Source organism: Rattus norvegicus, chromosome X (assembly GCF_036323735.1).
Source record: "Rattus norvegicus strain BN/NHsdMcwi chromosome X, GRCr8, whole genome shotgun sequence".
Taxonomy (NCBI): Eukaryota; Metazoa; Chordata; class Mammalia; order Rodentia; family Muridae; genus Rattus; species Rattus norvegicus.
In genome coordinates this window covers 65,605,739-65,628,467 of record NC_086039.1, presented here as the reverse complement: position 1 = coordinate 65,628,467, position 22,729 = coordinate 65,605,739, and positions in this window count along the sequence as shown.

The window sequence follows — 22,729 nt, the reverse complement described above, 5'->3', positions numbered from 1 at the left end:
TGTCAAAAATCAAATGTCCACAGGTGTCTGGGTTTTCATTCTATTGTTCTTCTGTGTATTGGTTATATTAGCAGACTTTGTACTGTCACATGTTTACATAGTAGCAGATTTAATCCTTTTCATTCAAGATGTGACATCCTTTACAGTGAGTCTGTAAGACTTATCTAGTGGCATTAAAATCCTGATGGCATTCATTCTCATAGCAAAACATCTTTATCTGTTCTTCATTTCTGAGGTTAGCTATTTCTGGCAGTTAGTAGGCAGTGTTTTTCTTTTTTGTCATTTTCTTCCTTGATTATAATATTTATGCTAGAAATTTGTTTTTTATTGAGGGACTTTTTATGTAACACTGTTGTTTTCTTCCTGTGCTGTTGTTCTTGAACTTTTGGCATTTAATTATGTATGTTGAAGGAAAATATTTTTGATAAAATAAAATTGGAAAACTTTGGGCATCCTAGATATAATTTTTATATCTCCACAGATATAGATATCTCCACAGATATAGAAAGTATCTTGCTCTTTGCTGTTGTTGTTATTGTTAAATGAACTATGTGTCCTTTCTCCTTATATCCATCTTTCAGAACACCTATAATGAACTTGTTCACTCAATGGTTCTTCATATATTTCCTAGGATTTTCTCATCTGTCTTAGCTATTTTAAAAGCTGAATATTCAAATTCAGAAATTTATTCTCCTTCTAGTACATTACTAAAGAATATATATATATATATTTACTGAAACGTTTAACCCCACAATATTTTCTTTTTAATAATTTATATATCACTTGCATTTTTTATTCAGGTCACAGATTATTTTTCCAGTTTTGTTGACCTATCTATCTATACTATGTTCCATCTCATTGAGTTTTCTTCAAATCATTATTTTCCTTTTTATGGGGAACTTATTTCTTTGGGAGCAGTCTGTCAAGAGAGAATGATGGCACTCCTTTGTAGGAACCTTACCTTTATCAAATACTTGGATCTCTACATTGTGCATCTTGTAAGTTGTCTCTTCCTATTTTATATAGTGTCATTAAAATGAAATATTTTCTTCTAAAGATTTGCCTTAGTGCATCTATTGGGTAGATTGCATTGACTCTATGTTACCTCAGTAGTGCAATCTCTATATATTTTTATGCTATACTAAATGTCCTTGATGCTAGCATGCGTCTCTGTGGTCATGGCTTCAAAGTTACTTTAGAATTATTTCACTCACTATAATACATGGATATGATGTTAGGAAAATTTGATAATGCTTCTGAGTATGTCCAGTTTTTGACAAGAAACCAAAGTATGTATCATTGCCTATCAGTGCCCGAAGGACTTCACTAGTAAGTACTGGAAATGTAGCTAAAAGAAAGAGCTGTAATACGACTAAATCACACCAGCAATGTGGATAGCTATAACATGTCATTCCTGCTAGTAATGCCTGACCACCCATCATTAACTGAGGTCTACCTTGTGCTGGGACCTTACAAAATACACAATCATGTCAATCATTTAAATGTAAAAGTTGAGAGATACTAGGACCACCTTTGCCGGGCTAGAAAGATTTACTATAGCATGTTGGCTCGTATGACAAAACAATATTCAATGTCTAGTGACCTCTCATGTGACTTGCTCACGAATGTCATATTTGGTATAATATGTTGTATGCAGTCACGAAGATGGACTGCATTGTTTCCATGGGGTCACAATCATTCTATTCAACCTGTGGGAGAATAAGCAAATATATATGGCAACAAGAACAGGGCTATTCTTATGATTTTGGGTGTACTTGACACAACAAGTATGGAATCCAGTAACTATTACCTTCTAGAAAATTGATTCTCAAACTGACACAACCCCTTTGGGGAGTCAAATGACCCTTTCACAGGTGTTACCTAAGACCATTGGAAAACATAGACATTTACACTATAATTCATAACAGTAGAAGAATTAGTTATAAATTAGCAATGAAAATAATTTCATGGTTGCTGGTTACCACAACATGAGGGACATATTAAAGGGTCAGAGCATTAGTAAGGATATGAATCACTGTTGTATAGACTTTGAATGAATGGTATAATTACATTCCATGCACTAAATTGGGTAGAAAATTACGTGATGTGAGTTGGCTTTTTCACTGGAGTAAATTCAGTGATCCTCACTACTTGTCAACTTCCATATCTGGTCAAGAGCCATGCAAGATTCTTCAGAAAAAACTTTCAAAATCCCAGATATTAATGACAGTTGATAGAAACCTGTTATTTACTGTTTCTTTGCCATGGGCAATCAATGCAATGCACATTATGCCCTTCTTAATAATATGATTTCTGTGTTAATATTCTACAGGTCCATTTTAGTCTCATTACACTCAAGCAGTCTATCAAATATTCTAGGTTAATAGTTGCTGCTTATACTTTTGGGGAACTGTTATTTTGTAGGAACTAAGTAAATATAGAACCCCTTATCAACCACATTCTCGCTCAAACTTCATGATTGTATTTCAAACACAACTGTTTGCATAATAACATGTTATTGCTTTAAATCCAATTGTGTTGTTTGCTTAGCACGGAAACTGTCTACATAGGAAAGACTGGCTTAAAGCTCATTATGCAGCCAATGCAGACATCAAACATGTGAACTTCCTGCCTTTGCCTAGCTGAATGATGAAACAAGAAAGATGGGCCACCATATTAGCCAATAATGTATTTTTCTTAATCCCTTTAGCCATCTGAAACACAGTTTACCAAAATTCTGGATCTCTAATTTTCAGTATGTGAATACATCTATGTAGGTTCTATAGTTTTCGTATCAGTTCTTTCCATCTTGAAACTCTCTACGGTGAGCTTTTTCTGAAGTGGTGATTACTTTCTGTGGGAGTTCACAACCCTAGATTAAAAGAAAAACATGCTGAAACAGTTTGAGATTGCCTCTGTCAAAGTCCAACCAGTTTTACTGACTTAGGAAAGGGTTTCAGTGATAATTTCCTAGCTTGAAATTCTTCCACCATGTAAGTAGTGTGAAATTGGTCCCCAGGCTTCTTTTGCATCACACAGACCCTGTGGTTCAAATGTACTATACTTGAAAGTTTTCAATTTGCGGTCCTTAGTGCTTGGAATTCTAGTTTACCCTTTGCTCTTTGCTTGATGTGAAAAACACAATGTCAAACTCCCAAATGTCTTAAATGTTATTTCCTCCTTCATACATAACTATAGCAATAAAAATGGTGAATTCGTGTGGAGTTTAAGCAGTGTTTGGTGGTCAAGTGACTTCATCACCATGAAGGAAAATGTCTTTGAATTTTTGATATTTATCAAGGTTGCTTGACAAGTACAATAGAAGAGATGAATAGAAGAGATGGACTTCACACTAATGTACAGTAGATATTAAGAGCATTATAAAAACCTAATTAAATTTTCTGAACAATTTATAGTTCACGGGACAGTCTTTCTAAAGGAAAGAAAATTTCTGATTCTAGTTTATCTTACTGGCTTTTCTTATTTTTCTAGTTATAGTTCAGCTCTCTGACTTTGAGTTGTCTAAAAGTTTCAGGTAAAGTCGTTAATGTAGCGTTTGTTAATATACATTTTTTCTTCTTGGGAATGATCCTTTTCTGGTTCTTCATTTTTATCTGAAATCAGAACAACTGTCTGGCTTTGGGCATCCACCATGGAGGGAAGCTCTAGAAGAGAGTGTGAATGCAGGTAGAAAGGAGGCCATGGAACCATGAGTGATAAGAAAATGTGTTGGTCTTAGAAGAAAACCATTTATTTAAATTTCTACTCCATTTACATTATGATAACTTTGCTTGGGTTTCTCTTTTCTGGTGACAAATTCTATCTTACTTAACAACTTGCGAATCACACACAGTCACTAAGGTCCTAATTTCTTCTGACATGGTGACTGCTAAAGTCTGGACCCCTCCCTTGGTTTGAACTTCATCTGGATTGAACATGTTTTTCTGAGTGCACATGTGGGTATCAATCTCAGGTTTTTTTGTATTTTGTTTGTTTGTTTGTTTTTTGTTTTGGAAATATACTGCTTCCTTGAGAGACATCCATACCCATCAATCAGGTTTTTAAAATCTTTCTGCTTCCCCTTCTGCATAGATCTATGATCTTTGAGAGGAGTAGTTTGATGAATAAGCACCATTTAGAACTGAGTAGTCCAAAGTGACTCACACACAATCAGTATATTGCCCAGTTGTGGTTATCTATGTTAATTATCCTCCACTGAAAAATGGAAGCTACAATAGTACTGGTTTCCATATGGATTTTTAACCATTTCTTTTGTTTTATTTTCATACAATTACATAATTTCCCCCTTTCACTTTCTTCTTCCCAAACTCGTTCATGCAGCCTTGCTCTCTTTTAAATCCATGAACTCTCTATGGGTGTGTGTGTGTGTGTGTGTGTGTGTGTGTGTGTGTGTGTGTACTGTAAAATATCAACCAGAAGCTTGTAACTTAAATATGTTCCAAACACTGAAGGAAATCAGTTTCAAAGAGTAAAGAAGACCAGAGAAACAACAATGTACAAAATTATTATATAAGTAAAAGCAGAATTACAAAAATCTCAAAGACTTTTAGAACATAACAGATGCAATAAAAGAATTGAAAACTTACTGAAGCAATTTTTATGACCTGTACAGGCACAGAATAATAATCAAACTTATATATAAAGGTATTTGAAAATACTTGGGTTGAATAGAAGAAAAAACAAAATTGAAGATAAGAAACACATAAGAAAAACTTATGAGGCATCACAAAGTAGACTAATGTGAGCATTGCAGAAGTCCACATGAGCAAAAAGATTAGAGAACAGATATGAGGTTTACAATAGAAAATAACAATGGTCAATATTTCCCAAATTTGATTAAAAAAGCAAGAATCTGGAGGAGAAATAACAGATTAGGAGCTACCTCCATGTGACCTAAAGAATAAGACTTAGAAAAAAGATAAACTTTAAATGAAAAACTTTAAACTTTTAAATGAAAAATGGTCAGACAGAAATGGCCTGATAGGGAAGATAAACATGCAGAGAATCAGAGAAAACTAGAAAAACCAAAGAAGTGCTAAATTACTCTAGGTTTACCTCCTGACAGGAGAAGGGAAAAAATCAAAGTATGATGTAAAGAGTAAGCCTCATAGCACTGCTGAAAAAAAAAAAGCACATAGTTGCCCCACGTTTTGAACCTAGTCTCTTGTTTAATTACACACTGAGTAAGGTCACCAGGTACCATCTTGATTTAAGATTCTGTTCCCCTAATAACTTGATACCAAATTGCATAGATGGATGGGGCTGTCATAACATAAAGAGTTCAAGAGAAAAATTGAAAAATTTTTTAAAGGTTCTTTTTTTTTTTTTTTTTCCGGAGCTGGGGACCGAACCCAGGGCCTTGCGCTTCCTAGGCAAGCGCTCTACCACTGAGCTAAATCCCCAACCCCAGAAAAATTGAAATTTAAAGAAAAGTTAGGAATATTCGCCATTCAGAATTCAGTGAGACAAAAACACAATGGAAAACATCACTAATAGACTACACTGAGAACAAATGATGTGACAAGTGGAATTCAAGGCCAAAGAAGTGCTACATTGAAGCTCTAATATTGAAAGTGGAGAAGGAAAGTCCTACCCATCCTAAAGCTGAAGCCATAGTAAAGGCCTTTATTTTTTTTCCTTCTTTTTTTTTTTTTTATTAACTTGAGTATTTCTTATATACATTTCGAGTTTTATTCCCTTTCCCGGTTTCCGGGCAAACACCCCCCTCCCCCCTCCCCTTCTTTATGGGTGTTCCCCTCCCCATCCTCCCCCCATTACCGCCCTCCCCCCAACAATCTAGTTCACTGGGGGTTCAGTCTTAGCAGGACCCAGGGCTTGCCCTTCCACTGGTGATCTTACTAGGATATTCATTACTACCTATGAGGTCAGAGTCCAGGGTCAATATAATCTTTAGGTAGTGGCTTAGTCCCTGGAAGCTCTGGTTGCTTGGCATTGTTGAACATATGGGGTCTCGAGCCCCTTCAAGCTCTTCCAGTTCTTTCTCTGATTCCTTCAATGGGGGTCCTATTCTCAATTCAGTGGTTTGCTGCTGGCATATGCCTCTGTGTTTGCTGTATTCTGGCTGTGTCTCTCGGTAGAGATCTACATCTGGCTCCTGTCGGCCTGCACTTCTTTGCTTCATCCATCTTGTCTAATTGGATGGCTATATATGCATGGGCCACACATGTGGGGCAGGCTCTGAATGGGTATTCCTTCTGTCTCTGTTTTAATCTTTGCCTCTCTATTCCCTGCCAAGGGTATTCTTGTTCCCCTTTTAAAGAAGGAGTGAAGCCACTTATCAATGAGTGCATACCATGTGTGTTTTTCTGTGATTGGGTTAACTCACTCAGGATGATATTTTCCAGTTCCAACCATTTGCCTACAAATTTCATAAAGCCGTTGTTTTTGATAGCTGAGTAATCATTGTGTAGATGTACCACATTTTCTGTATCCATTCCTCTGTTGAAGGGCATCTGGGTTCTTTCCAGCTTCTGGCTATTATAAATAAGGCTGCGATGAACATAGTGGGGCATATATGTTGGGGCATCTTTTGGGTATATGTCCAAGAGAGGTATAGCTGGATCCTCAGGCAGTTCAATGTCCAATTTTCTGAGGAACCTCCAGACTGATTTCCAGAATGGTTTTACCAGTCTGCAATCCCACCAACAATGGAGGAGTGTTCCTCTTTCTCCACATCCTCGCCAGCATCTGCTGTCACCTGAGTTTTTGATCTTAGCCATTCTCACTGGTGTGAGGTGAAATCTCAGGGTTGTTTTGATTTGCATTTCCCTGATGACTAAAGATGTTGAGCATTTCTTTAGGTGTTCCTCAGCCATTCGGCATTCCTCAGCTGTGACTTCTTTGTTTAGCTCTGAACCCCATTTTTAATAGGGTTATTTGTCTCCCTGTGGTCTAACTTCTTGAGTTCTTTGTATATTTTGGATATAAGGCCTCTGTCTTACAATTTTCTTTTACCAAGGGTTCAGTCTCTTCTCTAGTCCAGCACTCAGCAGAGGTAGTGGAAAAGAAAAGTTACTAGGATATGGGGGGAGTGAACCTGTTCAACAATAGTTCTCTGGGGCGAGCTCATTCGTCTTTGGCAGCAGCTTAGTCTTGTAGCAAACACCAAATATAATTCAGCAGCTTCAGACCAGTCCTCTAGGCAGACAGACACCAGGCAGGAGTAGATCAATCCTGAAGAAAGTGCCAGGATTGCCAACCAGCCTGAGGTGTGGGTGCTGAATCAGCAAACTGCCACAGGAACCTCACATGCAAATCTTGGGTGAGTTTCTCTCAATGGCAGTGTATCACAAGTTAACCTTAGCAATATTATGTAAGGTGAACCAATAGATGTGAGTCTTTAGCGAAGAATAGTGAGGCAGAGCAAACCAAACCAATGCTCAGTATACCACTGTCTTTGAGGTCATATTTATACTCCATCAAGCATCCTTTCGTGTGTCTGCTACTTCCAAACATCCTTTCACCTGTCTGCTTCAGGAAAACATTCTTATACATGTTTGCTTCAGCAAGAAAACCCTTCACCTGTGTGCCCCAGCAGAAAACATTTGACGTAACTGACTTTCCAGATAAATTCAAAATTTCCACTTCATTATCAAATTATCCTTGACCATTGAGTCAGCCATGAAAAATATTGAGAACAGCACACTTCTCACTTCTGTCATTGCCAATGTTACCAACAAAATTTGAATCATTTAAATAGAGTTCAGCTGGCTAATTTTAAATATACACCTTTTCACCATAAAAAAGAAAAAAAACAATACAAATATAACTACTACTTCTAAGAGTTCTGGATTATGATTATGGTATCAAATTGAAGATTTGATTAAATCAGTCTTTGGAAGAAGGGACAAAGATAAAATCTAAATGTACAGAAACTATATTTAGTAAAAGAATAGCAGAAAACTTTCATGTCCAGAAAAAGAAGTAGGCATATAACACAGTAAACATGTATAATATCAAACAGGCATGGTTAGGGAATATATCCATTGTTGGAGCTCATGTTGCCCCACAAATCACACAAACATCCATTTCAGTCAGACAGGGATGGTTTATTTAACACTAACATAAAGACTCGTCAACCAGGGCAACAGCTGAAAGCTACACACTGGACATTTCTAAGGAAAGCTTAAAACACAAAAATCACAATGAGCTTATACATAGAGGGTAGAAGTGCTGTCCAGTGGCCGGCCCTGACTGAAGCTATTTTAGACACAATGGTTCACACTGACCTTTAATTTGATGGGTCCTAAATGAAGCTTGTGGTTGTGGAATTTCTTAAGGTTAACAAATCTCATAACTTACAGAATATAACAGGGTATGTGGTCAGCATGACCCTGCTCTTAGTCAAGCCATTTTTCTGTGTCAATGACTAGAAGGCATATTTTAGCAACATGAAATAGCTGGTGTGCATGGAACAAAATGCTTTCAGCTATGCTGGAAGAGAGGCAGGCTTCAACATCCACGACACATTAAAAAGGCCAAAATATAAAACAAAGAAACAATATTTTCTTAACCTTTCAAATGTAGAAATATAAATATAAAAATGAACTGGCTGATGACTAATTTGAAATAGGTATTTTAAGGAAGATGAGCAGTATTAATGAAAATACAAAGAAATGAAAGTTTAAATAAATTATGGGGGAAATAACTTAATAAACTGAGAAATTTAAGACATTGATTTAAATACAGATTTATTTATATGGTGTGTTTATGAATGTTTACTTACATGTTTATTTGTGAATTGCATGCTTGATGCCCATCAGAAGAGGGAATTAATTCCCCTGGAAGTGGAGTTACATAAGAGCAATGAACTGTCATGTGTGGATTGGGAATTAAACCTGGGTGTTCTTCAGGACAGACACTGCTCTTAACTACTGTGCCATATCCTTAGCCCTGAGATTGGAATAATTTTAAATAATAAAATATCTGAGTTATGATAGTAGTCTCCAAATCATATGTAATGTCAATATTATGTTTAAAATACATACAGAAACCAAAATTAGATTCAGTAGGTTGTAGTTATATATGTATGCTATGTGTGTTTATAGGCATTCATACCTATATCTATATCTATATATAGAGATATATATGAATATATGGATGCACATATATGTAAGAATGATAAAAAGGATACTATCAACTTGGGAGTGGCAGGGATATGAGAAGAATCTGAAAGGAGGTAGCTGGAAGGAGCTAGAAGGAGAAAATGTGAGGAGGAATGTGATGCACTTTTATCTAAATTAAAACATCATAAAAATAATATTGTAAAACAGCTAGTAACTTGCTATAAGGTATATGCTAAATAAAACTATTTAAATTAATGACATTGAAATTCAAAATATATAAATCAGTAGCATTGTTATTATATAGTAAAAATTACCTAAGACAGAAATAAGAAATTTCATTTACAATAATTATTATATATAATATATACATAATATATGATATAGAAGTACTATATTATATATAGTATATATACATATATATGCTATAACTCAGGAATCAATATAAACAAGGAAGTGAATGAATTCTATAATAAAAAATTAGACACTGATGAAGAAACTTGGAGAGAAAACAAAGAAACAGGAATATATACTCTGTTAATGGAACAAAATAATCAATATTTTTGTTTGTCCAAACTACCTGTCCTCATATTTCTTTCCTGCGATTAATCACCCACCAAAACCTTTGAACTTGAGGTTGAAAGGGTTTATTTGGCTGATAATACTTCATCATTGAAGGAAAGAAAGGTAGGAACTCAAGGCAAAAAACTGAAGGCAGGTATTGAAGCAAAGGCAATGAAGGAATACTGTTTACAGGCTCGCATCCCTGGCTTGCTGAACGACTGTTTACATAGCTCAGGACCACCTGTACCAGGATGCCACTGCCTACAGTGGAGTGGGAATTCCTATATCAATTGACAATCAATAAAATGTCCCACAGGCTTGCCTACATGTTAATCAATTGGAAAATTTTCCTTTAATGTTTTTCCCTCTTTCAAGGTATGTCACAGTGACAGCCAAGATTAGCCAACATATGTCCACCCCTTATAAGCACAACACAGAAATAAATCACTCTGAAACTGAAACTTTTCATTTTTCTTGTCTCAACAATCACGTTAATATCATATTATAAAACACACCAAAACCTTTAAATTTTTCAATTCTGAAAAGTCCAAGATCTCTTTAAAAGTTGAAAGTCTCTTACTGTGAACTTCTATAAATAAAAATAAGTTATATACTCTCTTATTCCAAGAGAGAATAATCATGGTACACTTACAATAAGTTCAAAGCAAAAACCAACATCCAGTGTTATAATTCAAATCTCATAATTTATTGTCCTGAGAGATCAAATCTTCTGAATTCAGACTCCATCTTAGAGAACCTGACCTAAGGTTGAACTTAATTAACAGGTTGGTACCTAGCGCCAGTTTCCAGATTAACCCCCAACAAGACCTGCATCTAGCACCAGTTTCCAGGTTATTCCCCAACAAATCTGTACCTCCAGGTTACAGGACTTTCCCCACCACTTCACTTCCTAACAACCACCAATCATTAGGAAAACATAAGTTTATGGTCTGCCTCCCAGCACCAGCCACTTATGTTAAAAGCCATAATGTCGCCTCAATCTGATAGCTACCATGCTAGATACCCCATTCTTGTCCCTATAAAACCTGGTGAAACTGGGCTCAGGTCTCCTCCTGCTCTCCTATGTCAGATGGTGGTATGGCCCAAAGTCAAGCTTAAATAAAGAGACCCTAATTCGATTACGTTGGAATTGGCTCCTTGGTGGCCTTTTGGGGGTTCATAAATACTTCCTGGCATAGCAGTCCAGCATCTGAAACCTACAGTCTTCTGTGCTCAAAAGAGCTGTGCAATCCTCTTTTCTGGCTTTGCCACTGAAAGCGAAAGATGGGTCTACTGCACACCTACCACTATCCTTAATGGTCCTTGATGCCATCGTCTTGGCATCTCCAATATCCTATGGACTCCAATGAAACTGAAGGTGAACTTCAGCAATGGCCGCTCCTTACTCCGTACAGTTACAATTCTCAATTGCTCTTCATGACCCCTTTATGGTTTCAAACAAGTACAAACAAGTTACTTGAAGGAGCAGTGCAGAGAGAAAGAGGAGGCAGCTTTGCTGGGAGAATGTTGCAGGGACGGATTGAAGAAAGAACAAGCCAGATACAAGTGAAGACAGAATGAGCCAGAGAATGAGGAGGAGCAAGAATATTAGAATAGATTGCCACAGTTAATTTGAGGCCAAGTAGAGCAAAACTTCAAAGGGGGGAGGGGGACACCAAATTGAGTTAGTCAGCTTGGAGAGGAGTTTGAGTCTGAACAGCTGAGTTGAATCAGCCAGCCAGAGCTCACAGAAAGAACTAGGAAGGAGCGAGCTTATTTAGCAGCAAGTCTCTGAGGCTGAAAACATTCTGGGCCTAGAAAAGATTGTACAACGGCTAGAAACTTCCAGGACTAGACATAAGTTAGCAGTAAGCCTTAGAGATGACAATGACATTAGACAAATAAAAATTACTCTTATAGGGCTGGATTCTCCTACTTCAATTATGCATCAATAAAATAGCTTTGCAGACAAGCCCACAGGCAAATCCAAAGGGTGCAATTCCTCAACTCAGATTCCTTTCTTGCAGGTATATCAAATTAACAAGTTTGTTAATCAATCACATGACCCAAGACAATATAACGTATTCATTATCAATATATCATTTATAGTCTTCACCAAGCTAGAGGATTTAGCCTCAAAACCTATATGAACCACAAATGGAAAATATTCAAATAGTAGAACAAGTATGGAGACACAAAAGAACAGACCTATGGGTTGTCGGGCCATGCTAGTCTTGTTGTGGCTCACAGGTATCATAAATGGATTTTTGGTTGATTTCTTGGAAATCTTGGAAGCTTGCATGGTACTTCTGGTACCACAAAAGATATTCCAGAGGGAGGAGGCATTCAGATCGGATCCAGCTCAGGGGCCTCAGGGCACTGTTTCTAAAGAGCATGACTTGCCTCTGTGGGCAACCAAGGGAAATAGCAATAGAATGTGTGCTTGGGAAGTCAACTAACCAACAACTCAAACTGGCTTCTCATGCCTAGTATTTGGGATTCTGTTAGGTGGCCTTTGGCTCTTATACAGGACTTTTATCATAATAGGGTCTTAGATTTTGTTTAAAGAATTTTATGCTTCCAATGATACTTCTTCACGTTTTTTCCCTTGTCTTTTTTTACAGTGGACTATTTTTTTTAAATTTTCATATATTTAACCATACCTACATTTAAGAGATGGTGCTAACTCGAACATGGTGAATAATATTTTGGTGTGTTCCTGACTTTGGCTTGCAAGTAATTTATTGATAAATTCTTCATCTGTGTTCAGTTAAGAGATTAGTCGAAATCTCTTTGTTTTTGTTTTTAAAAAAAACCTCATTTGGTTTTTCACTTTTTCTGGTGGAGTTATCGAGGTACTTCTAGTTTCATAAAAACAAATTTATAACCATACCTTCCTTTCCTATTTTATGGAATACTCTGAGAATGGTGTTCATTCTTTGATGATAGAATTCTGTGACTTATATTGATGTACGCTGTATTTAGTATGGAGACTTTAAATTTCTACTTCTATCTAACCAGTTGTTATTGGAATTTTAAAATTATTTTACCTCACCTTGATTTAATTTGGATGGGGCATGCATATCAATACATTTGTCCATATCTCTCCATTGCATTCTCAACATGTACAAAAATTAAGAAAAATAGATCAGTACCTTACTATGAGACCTGAAACATCTAGATTTTTAAAAGGCCAAGAACTCTTTGGAAAGGATATAAAAGTTCAAAACACAATGTTTACAATTAGCATATGAGGATTTTTTTGTGTGAAATTTGAAGTTTTCTGTATAGTAAAGAAAGCAGTTGAAGACCCACACCCGTGGACCCCGGCCTGCAGCAGCTCTCTGCCCCCAGACCCTGTGAGAGAGAGACCCAACCGCCTGGTCAGGTGGGCACTCCTGAGGCTGCAGAGCGGAAGAGACCACCAACACTGCTCACCCCTGCCCACATCCCTGGCCCAAGAGGAAACTGTATAAGGCCTCTGGGCTCCCGTGGGGGAGGGCCCAGGAGCGGCAGGACCCCTGTGCCTGAGACACCACCAGAAGCAGAAGGAAACAGACCGGATAAACAGTTCTCTGCACCCAAATCCCGTGGGAGGGAGAGCTGAACCTTCAGAGAGGCAGACAAGCCTGGGAAACCAGAAGAGACTGCTCTCTGCACACACATCTCGGACGCCAGAGGAAAAAGCCAAAGACCATCTGGAACCCTGGTGCACTGAAGCTCCCGGAAACGGCGGCACAGGTCTTCCTGGTTGCTGCCGCTGCAGAGAGCCCGTGGGTAGCACCCCACGAGCGAACTTGAGCCTTGGGACCACAGGTAAGACCAACTTTTCTGCTGCAAGAAAGCTGCCTAGTGAACTCAAGACACAGGCCCACAGGAACAGCTGAAGACCTGTAGAGAGGAAAAACCACATGCCCAAAAGCAGAACACTCTGTCCCCATAACTGACTGAAAGAGAGGAAAACAGGTCTACAGCACTCCTGACACACAGGCTTATAGGACAGTCTAGCCACTGTCAGAAATAGCAGAACAAAGTAACACTAGAGAAAATCTGATGGCGAGAGGCAAGCGCAGGAACCCAAGCAACAGAAACCAAGACTACATGACACCATCGGAGCCCAATTCTCCCATCAAAACAAACATGGAATATCCAAACACACCAGAAAAGCAAGATCTAGTTCCAAAATCATTTTTGATCATGATGCTGGAGGACTTCAAGAAAGACGTGAAGAACTCCCTTAGAGAACAAGTAGAAGCCTACAGAGAGGAATCGCAAAAATGCCTGAAAGAATCGCAAAAATCCCTGAAAGAATTCCAGGAAAACATAAATAAACAAGTAGAAGCCCATAGAGAGGAGTCACAAAAATCCCTGAAAGAATTCCAGGAAAACATAAATAAACAAGTAGAAGCCCATAGAGAGGAGACACAAAAATCCCTGAAAGAATTCCAGGAAAACACAATCAAACAGTTGAAGGAATTAAAAATGGAATTAGAAGCAATCAAGAAAGAACACATGGAAACAACCCTGGATATAGAAAACCAAAAGAAGACACAAGGAGCTGTAGATACAAGCTTCACCAACAGAATACAAGAGATGGAAGAGAGAATCTCAGGAGCAGAAGATTCCATAGAAATCATTGACTCAACTGTCAAAGATAATGTAAAGCGGAAAAAGCTACTGGTCCAAAACATACAGAAAATCAAGGACTCAATGAGAAGATCAAACCTAAGGATAACAGGTATAGAAGAGAGTGAAGACTCCCAGCTCAAAGGACCAGTAAATATCTTCAACAAAATCATAGAAGAAAACTTCCCTAACCTGAAAAAAGAGATACCCATATACATACAAGAAGCCTACAGAACTCCAAATAGATTGGACCAGAAAAGAAACACCTCCCGTCACATAATTGTCAAAACACCAAACGCACAAAATAAAGAAAGAATATTAAAAGCAGTAAGGGAAAAAGGTCAAGTAACATATAAAGGGAGACCTATCAGAATCACACCAGACTTCTCGCCAGAAACTATGAAGGCCAGAAGATCCTGGACTGATGTTATACAGACCCTAAGAGAACACAAATGCCAGCCCAGGTTACTGTATCCAGCAAAACTCTCAATTAACATTGATGGAGAAACCAAGATATTCCATGACAAAACCAAATTTACACAATATCTTTCCACAAATCCAGCACTACAAAGGATAATAAATGGTAAAGCCCAACATACGGAGGCAAGCTATACCCTAGAAGAAGCAAGAAACTAATCGTCTTGGCAAGAAAACAAAGAGAATGAAAGCACACAAACATAACCTCACATCCAAATATGAATATAAAGGGAAGCAATAATCACTATTCCTTAATATCTCTCAATATCAATGGCCTCAACTCCCCAATAAAAAGACATAGATTAACAAACTGGATACACAACGAGGACCCTGCATTCTGCTGCCTACAGGAAACACACCTCAGAGACAAAGACAGACACTACCTCAGAGTGAAAGGCTGGAAAACAACTTACCAAGCAAATGGTCAGAAGAAGCAAGCTGGAGTAGCCATTCTAATATCAAATAAAATCAATTTCCAACTAAAAGTCATCAAAAAAGATAAGGAAGGACACTTCATATTCATCAAAGGAAAAATCCACCAAGATGAACTCTCAATCCTAAATATCTATGCCCCAAATACAAGGGCACCTACATACGTAAAAGAAACCTTACTAAAGCTCAAAGCACAAATTGCACCTCACACAATAATAGTGGGAGATTTCAACACACCACTCTCATCAATGGACAGATCATGGAAACAGAAATTAAAAAGTGATGTCGACAGACTAAGAGAAGTCATGAGCCAAATGGAGTTAACGGATATCTATAGAACATTCCATCCTAAAGCAAAAGGATATACCTTCTTCTCAGCTCCTCATGGTACTTTCTCCAAAATTGACCATATAATTGGTCAAAAAACGGGCCTCAACAGGTACAGAAAGATAGAATAATCCCATGCGTGCTATCGGACCACCACGGCCTAAAACTGGTCTTCAATAACAATAAGGGAAGAATGCCCACATATACGTGGAAATTGAACAATGCTCTACTCAATGATAACCTGGTCAAGGAAGAAATAAAGAAAGAAAATAAAAACTTTTTAGAATTTAATGAAAATGAAGATACAACATACCCAAACTTATGGGACACAATGAAAGCTGTGCTAAGAGGAAAACTCATAGCGCTGAGTGCCTGCAGAAAGAAACAGGAAAGAGCATATGTCAGCAGCTTGACAGCACACCTAAAAGCTCTAGAACAAAAAGAAGCAAATACACCCAGGAGGAGTAGAAGGCAGGAAATAATCAAACTCAGAGCTGAAATCAACCAAGTAGAAACAAAAAGGACCATAGAAAGAATCAACAGAACCAAAAGTTGGTTCTTTGAGAAAATCAACAAGATAGATAAACCCTTAGCCAGACTAAGGAGAGGACACAGAGAGTGCGTCCAAATTAACAAAATCAGAAATGAAAAGGGAGACGTAACTACAGATTCAGAGGAAATTCAAAAAATCATCAGATCTTACTATAAAAACCTATATTCAACAAAACTTGAAAATCTTCAGGAAATGGACAATTTCCTAGACAGATACCAGGTATCGAAGTTAAATCAGGAACAGATAAACCAGTTAAACAACCCCATAACTCCTAAGGAAATAGAAGCAGTCATTAAAGGTCTCCCAACCAAAAGGAGCCCAGGTCCAGACGGGTTTAGTGCAGAATTCTATCAAACCTTCATAGAAGACCTCATACCAATATTATCCAAACTATTCCACAAAATTGAAACAGAGGGAGCACTACCGAATTCCTTCTACGAAGCCACAATTACTCTTATACCTAAACCACACAAAGACACAACAAAGAAAGAGAACTTCAGACCAATTTCCCTTATGAATATCGATGCAAAAATACTCAATAAAATTCTGGCAAACCGAATTCAAGAGCACATCAAAACAATCATCCACCATGATCAAGTAGGCTTCATTCCAGGGATGCAGGGATGGTTTAATATACGGAAAACCATCAACGTGATCCATTATATAAACAAACTGAAAGAACAGAACCACGTGATTATTTCATTAGATGCTGAGAAAGCATTTGACAAAATTCAACACCCCTTCATGATAAAAGTCCTGGAAAGAATAGGAATTCAAGGCCCATACCTAAACATAGTAAAAGCCATATACAGCAAACCAGTTGCTAACATTAAACTAAATGGAGAGAAACTTGAAGCAATCCCACTAAAATCAGGGACTAGACAAGGCTGCCCACTCTCTCCCTACTTATTCAATATAGTTCTTGAAGTTCTAGCCAGAGCAATCAGACAACAAAAGGAGATCAAGGGAATACAGATCAGAAAAGAAGAGGTCAAAATATCACTATTTGCAGATGACATGATAGTATATTTAAGTGATCCTAAAAGTTCCACCAGAGAACTACTAAAGCTGATAAACAACTTCAGCAAAGTGGCTGGGTATAAAATTAACTCAAATAAATCAGTTGCCTTCCTCTATACAAAAGAGAAACAAGCCGAGAAAGAAATTAGGGAAACGACACCCTTCATAATAGACCCAAATAATATAAAGTACCTCGGTGTGACTTTAACCAAGCAAGTAAAAGATTTGTACAATAAGAACTTCAAGACACTGAGGAAAAAAATTGAAGAAGACCTCAGAAGATGGAAAGATCTCCCATGCTCATGGATTGGCAGGATTAATTTAGTAAAAATGGCCATTTTACCAAAAGCAATCTACAGATTCAATGCAATCCCCATCAAAATACCAATCCAATTCTTCAAAGAGTTAGACAGAACAATTTGCAAATTCATCTGGAATAACAAAAAACCCAGGGTAGCTAAAGCTATCCTCAACAATAAAAGGACTTCAGGGGGAATCACTATCCCTGAACTCAAGCAGTATTACAGAGCAATAGTGATAAAAACTGCATGGTATTGGTACAGAGACAGACAGATAGACCAATGGAATAGAATTGAAGACCCAGAAATGAACCCACACACCTTTGGTCACTTGATTTTTGACAAAGGAGCCAAAACCATCCAATGGAAAAAAGATAGCATTTTCAGCAAATGGTGCTGGTTCAACTGGAGGTCAACATGTAGAAGAATGCAGATCGATCCATGCTTATCACCCTGTACAAAGCTTAAGTCCAAGTGGATCAAGGACCTCCACATCAAACCAGACACACTCAAACTAATAGAAGAAAAACTAGGGCCGCATCTCAAACACATGGGCACAGGAAAAAATTTCCTGAACAAAACACCAATGGCTTATGCTCTAAGATCAAGAATCGACAAATGGGATCTCATAAAACTGCAAATTTTCTGTAAGGCAAAGGACACTGTGGTTAGGACAAAACGACAACCAACAGATTGGGAAAAGATCTTTACCAATCCTACAACAGATAGAGGCCTTATATCCAAAATATACAAAGAACTCAAGAAGTTAGACCGCAGGGAAACAAATAACCCTATTAAAAAATGGGGTTCAGAGCTAAACAAAGAATTCACAGCTGAGGAATGCCGAATGGCTGAGAAACACCTAAAGAAATGTTCAACATCTTTAGTCATAAGGGAAATGCAAATCAAAACAACCCTGAGATTTCACCTCACACCAGTGAGAATGGCTAAGATCAAAAACTCAGGTGACAGCAGATGCTGGCGAGGATGTGGAGAAAGAGGAACACTCCTCCATTGTTGGTGGGATTGCAGACTGGTAAAACCATTCTGGAAATCAGTCTGGAGGTTCCTCAGAAAATTGGACATTGAACTGCCTGAGGATCCAGCTATACCTCTCTTGGGCATATACCCAAAAGATGCCTCAACATATAAAAGAGACACGTGCTCCACTATGTTCATCGCTGCCTTATTTATAATAGCCAGAAAATGGAAAGAACCCAGATGCCCTTCAACAGAGGAATGGATACAGAAAATGTGGTACATCTACACAATGGAATATTACTCAGCTATCAAAAACAACGAGTTTATGAAATTCGTAGGCAAATGGTTGGAACTGGAAAATATCATCCTGAGTGAGCTAACCCAATCACAGAAAGACATACATGATATGCACTCATTGATAAGTGGCTTTTAGCCCAAATGCTTGAATTACCCTAGATCCCTAGAACAAACGAAACTCAAGACGGATGATCAAAATGTGAATGCTTCACTCCTTCTTTAAATGAGGAAAAAGAATACCCTTGGCAGGGAAGGGAGAGGCAAAGATTAAAACAGAGACTGAAGCAACACCCATTCGGAGCCTGCCCCACATGTGGCCCATACGTATACAGCCACCCAATTAGACAAGATGGATGAAGCAAAGAAGTGCAGACCGACAGGAGCCGGATGTAGATTGCTCCTGAGAGACACAGCCAGAATACAGCAAATACAGAGGCGAATGCCAGCAGCAAACCACTGAACTGAGAATAGGTCCCCCGTTGAAGGAATCAGAGAAAGAACTGGAAGAGCTTGAAGGGGCTCGAGACCCCAAAAGTACAACAATGTCAAGCAACCAGAGCTTCCAGGGACTAAGCCACTACCTAAAGACTATAAATGGACTGACCCTGGACTCTGACCCCATAGGTAGCAATGAATATCCTAGTAAGAGCACCAGTGGAAGGGGAAGCCCTGGGTCCTGCTAAGACTGAACCCCCAGTGAACTAGACTATGGGGGGAGGGCGGCAATGGGGGGAGGGTTGGGAGGGGAACACCCATAAGGAAGGGGAGGGGGGAGGGGGATGTTTGCCCGGAAACCGGGAAAGGGAATAACACTTGAAATGTATATAAGAAATACTCAAGTTAATAAAAAAAAAGAAATACTCAAGTTAATAAAAAAAAAAGAAAGAAAGCAGTTAATAGAGGAAAATACAACCTACATACAGAATTATAGAAAAATATTTGCTAACATCTGTCAGAATAGTAATATCCAAAGCATATAGATAAGTAAAACATCAAAACATGTAACAAAAATCCTGGCAAAGACTTGGGGTAAATTATCTTTATGTATAACTAATGGGAAGGCAGAGTACTATAACATCTGTGGAGCTCATTGTGAAGGCTCATCAAGAAATCTAAACCAGAACTACCCTATGATGTAACATTACCATTGCTGGAAGTATATTCCAAGCAATCTAGATCACTCTATTAGAGAAACACTCGAACATCTGTTTGTTGTAGCACTATTCACAGCGCCAAGTTGTGGTTCAATCTAAGTGTCTGTCAGCACATAAATGGGTAAAGAAAATTATAGAAAATCAAAACATCACATAAACTTGTTCCACATATACCCGAATAATTAATGCTAAGCCCTCCAAAATTTGAGGAAGCTTTTCTTTTCCACCATTTTTCAAGAGCTATTTTTGCAGATCTTTATTATTGGCAAAAAAAAACTGCTTTGGAAAATTTTAATAACTCTTCTTCAAATAAAATCTAATCTGCATTATTATTATCAATATGAATATGAATATATCTTACAGGTTTCTCTCTATTTTCTTTTATTTAGAAATTAAATGTAAATGTCATGCAGTGCCATTTAAATCTATTTGTCCCAGAGTAAATAGAATTCTGGTAGACATGCCCTGTAAACTTTCAGTTCTTAGAATACTTTTGAACTATATATTATTTTTATTATTTACTTTTTAAAAGTTTCTTTATATGGAAAGTGACTTTAATATTTATTGGGTTAATGGCATATGAACTAGATTCCTGTTTCTACCTTATCTATGTTTGATACTGAACAATTGACCCTTTCCACACGCTTATGTTTTGATTAAGTTGTTGACTAGCAAGTTTAAAAACCTATGATAATAATCCTACATATAAACTCATACATTAAATTTTTCACACTTTAAATATCATAAATTGTCATAAGGCAGTGCGATGATTTGAATGGAAACCATCCCTCATAGTCTCAGGCACATGAACAGTTGGTTTCATTGTATTGCACTGTTTGGAAAAGGTGAGCTAATGCAGCCTTGCTAGAGGAAATATGTCAATTTGAGATTGAAAAGTCTCTAGCTTCATGTGTCCAAGAGTTAAGGTCAGCAGTTAAAAAGGAGGACCTCATAAAATTAAAAGCTTTCTATAGAGCTAAGAAAATAATCAAGTTGAAAGGAATCTCACAAAGTAGAAGAGGACCTCTGTCAGGCTACTACTGATCTGAAGAGAGATGTCTTTCAAAGTATTCATCACCTTTAGCACCTTTAGTGAAAAGCAAATTAAAACAATCACGTGATTTCATTTTACCGTTATCGGAATGCTTAAGGCCAAGAAAATAACTGACAACAAATTTCAGTTAAGATATAGAGAATGTTGAACCCTCATTCCTGGTCACTATGTTTGAAAACTCATATCCTAACTCTGGAAATCAGTGTGAAGAGTTCTCAAAAAATGTTAAAAATAAATCTACCTTATGATCCATCCATACCACTTCTTAGCAAATGCCCCCCAAATTCTCTATCCTGTTTCACAGGTATTTACTTGGTCAGCCATGTTTGTTGCTTTCCTAGTCCAAAATTCTAAAAAAAATGGAAACAACCTGAATATCCTTCAACCTATTAATTAATAGTGAAATGTGATCGATGTGTGTGTGTGTGTGTGTGTGTGTGTGTGTGTGTGTGTGTGTGTGTGTGTAGGAAATTCAATTGGAATAAATGAAATAATCAAATTTTCAGGAAATTACATGGGATTGGAAAATATTATACTGAGTGATAATCTAAAGCTAGAAAGGCAAATGTGGCATGTTCTCTCTCATCTGTGATTCCTGGCTACAAATCTTCAAATGTGAGTATATAATCTGCAACAAAACTCAGACAACTGGAAAATTAAAAGGGGTGGGAGTTATGAGTTGGGAAATATAGAAATGGGACTCACAGGATATAGGTTAGAGGTTGGAAATAAAAAAAACTTGGAATTTGGCTTTAGTTGTGTATGGGGGATGGATGACTCTATAGAAAGATAGAGGGAGGAGGTATAAAGAGCATTATGGTACTAAAGATATTTGAAAAAGTCACAGTGATGATTGTTTTGTATGTCCATATAAAACATACACAATTACATGTAATACATAAAAGTGTTTTTATAGACATATGTCTGTAGCTTAAATAAAGTTCTGCTACATGGGGTTGACAATGCTCCCCTAAGAGCTATAGACTATCTAAAACCATGTAAGGTTTGAGAAACATCTTACGTGCTGTGTTAGTCAGGGGAGTCCAAATGACTTCAAACCCAATTTAGTTTATTGCTGTTGACCTTCTGGGTTGCCTGCCAGAAGTTGAAAGGCAGTCAGCATTACTGAAAACCACTATGCTCTATGGACACAGGACTCAGAGGAACGGAGCTGGAGCTGATTCAAAAGCCTCTTTCCTCTAGGAATGGCTTTCATAATAAAAACTGTGTTGCCAACCACCAATTTAGCTATCATTGAATGTGAAATTGAATACATCTGGAATTAGTTAAAACCCAAAAAATGGGGTGGCACATCTCTTCAATTAATTTGAAGTGGGAAAATTCACTCCTAATCATTTGAGGTAAGAGGACATATCTTTAATCTAGAACTTTTTAGCTGGGAAAACTAGCCTCTAATTTGGGCCATGCTTTCTACTGGAAGCCTATATAAGAACATGAAAGAAGGAAAATTTTGCTCTTGTCTTGATAGTAAGTCTACCCCTTCACTGGCATTAGGGCCTATTTCTTTGGAATTCCAGCATACTCTAAAGACCACCAGTTAAGACAGTCAGCATCATGGACTGAACAACTACTGGATCCTTGAACCTTCTGTTAGTAGGCAGCCATTGTTGGATTACTCTCTTTATGTAGAGAGATAGATTCATTCTATATACACTGTTACTCTAGATAAGCCTGACTAATTCAGATTTTGGTACCAGAAGTAGAGCTACAGAAGATCAGGATGAATCTTTAATGTATCAGGAACAGACTTTCTAACTTGCCAACTTTTACAGTTACCAAAGCATCTCCAGTTACTGAGGCCTCTCATGGGATCTCATAGA